Source organism: Moschus berezovskii, chromosome 5, assembly GCF_049115385.1.
Source record: "Moschus berezovskii isolate FMDL1 chromosome 5, NW_MosBer_1.0, whole genome shotgun sequence".
NCBI classification, from domain to species: Eukaryota; Metazoa; Chordata; class Mammalia; order Artiodactyla; family Moschidae; genus Moschus; species Moschus berezovskii.
Window position 1 is genome coordinate 53,938,339 of NC_142464.1, and position 1,924 is coordinate 53,940,262.

Consider the following 1,924-nt stretch of genomic DNA (forward strand, 5'->3'; position numbering starts at 1 on the left):
TCTCAGGATTCCAAACCCATTTCCGCTCCTTAGCTGTGTGGCCTTGGGCAAGTCTATCCTTTCTGAAGTTCTTAACTGTGTAGTGGACAGGACCCACTACATAATTCCTGAAGCCCAGTGCAAAATGAAAAGTCAGGGCCTCCTCATTCAAAAATTTAAGAATTTCAAAGACAGCAATAGCAAGAGCATTAAACCAAAGATGGGACCCTTCTAAGCCTGGGAAGTTCCACCCATGAAGCCGGTTCTGAGAGCAGAGGATTGTTTTTCTGGGAAAGGTGCTAAGAGAATTTAGTACCTAATGAGATGTTCCTTTCCTTTCCCATCAGTCTGTGGTCCTCCAGACAGAAGACCCATCTGGTGTGAGTGACTGTGCTCAATCAATCAGCTGTGTCCTACTCTTTGTGACCCTGTGGACTGTAGTCTGTCAGGCTCCTCTGTCGTTGGGGCTCTCTTCAAATGCAGGTTCCCCGTGCTTTCCTATTCCATTCTAATTCCTATTCCATGTCTAATTCTAAACACACACAGATATGTGTGCTTTAAAAAGAATCTCCAGGTGGGTGCGGGTCGGCGCACGCGGCAGCGGTCAGGTTGACTTCGCGGAGCCATGGAGGGAGGCTTCGGCTCAGATTTCGGGGGCTCCGGCGGCGGGAAGCTGGACCCAGGGCTCATCATGGTGCAGGTGAAAGTGCAGATCGCCGTGGCCAACGCGCAGGAGCTGCTACAGAGGATGACTGACAAGTGCTTCCGGAAGTGTATCTGGAAGCCGGGGGGTTCCCTGGACAATTCAGAGCGGAAGTGCATTGCCATGTGCATGGACCGCTACACGGACGCCTGGAACACCGTGTCACGTGCCTACAACTCGCGGCTGCAGCGGGAACGAGCCAACGTGTGACCGCGATGCGCCAGCAGACCAACCCCCGACCCTTGCCCTATCCCCGGACCCATTTCCATAAACGCTGTTTGTGAGGCGGGGTCCTGCATGTGCGTACTGCCTAACAGAAGTTTATGAGGACGACATGGGTGCTGGGACCGTTGGGACTCTGCCCGTCCTTTCCGCCTAGCCGCCCACCTGCTAGCCGGTATAGCTTGGGTCTTGGTGGGAGAGGCCCTGGCCCCGGTGCCACCTCCCTTTGTGCACCTGTTAACGGATTAAGTCGTATGGACTGTGGTGGGGCCTCAACCCGGCTTATGCTGTCTGCCTGGGAGGAGGGTGCTGTTTGACACATCACAAGCTTTATTCAGCGGCCAGAGAATGGAGAAACTTGAACTAGTTCAGGGGTGAACTTCACAACTCCCTGGCTAGAGGGATTTAATTTTAAAGGGAGGAGTGAGGTCAGTGATGGGGAGCCATGTTCATTAGTTTACCTGGGAAGGGGCAGGGATTTTTTGAGGGAGTGGGGGACCACCCCCTCTTTATCCTGTTTTGGTCTTTTAATGTATGGTATTGGCTGCTGGGAGGTGTGTTGTTTAATACGTTCATACAGTAAAATCAACATGTAATGAGAAAAAATAAAAAGAATCTCCAGAGATTCTGATGAAAATGGCAATCGACTCTTTGAAGAACTTAGAAGTTAACTGCTTTAACCAACAGTTAACTCCCTGAAAAAGATGGTTTTATAAACTCCAGTACAGAGTTGACCCAGTAGCCCTGGTCCCATATGTATGTCCTGGAAAAAAGAAAGAGCTGGTCTATGAACTGAAAGAGCCAGCCACCAGGAGATGTGACCTTTGGGATCCCTGGTCTGCTTTGACATGAAGCACCCTTAGCTGAACAAAGCTCCCTTGGAGGAATAGCAGCCCAAGCAAGGGTGGTGGCCGGCCTCAGGATGGCCTTTGTCCCCTTCCTTCTTCTGTGCGTTTCCACCTGAGATCCTCAAGCTCTCCTCCTGCTTCTAGGATTCTGCCCCCAGGGGGCCCTGAGGGT

General features: G+C 51.6%; 1 pseudogene; it reads left to right on the forward strand.

Moving 5' to 3' along the window:
• The first annotated feature begins 211 nt into the window (after positions 1–211).
• Positions 212–1,484, forward strand: LOC129561899 (mitochondrial import inner membrane translocase subunit Tim13 pseudogene; annotated as a pseudogene).
• Positions 1,485–1,924: the final 440 nt, after the last annotated feature.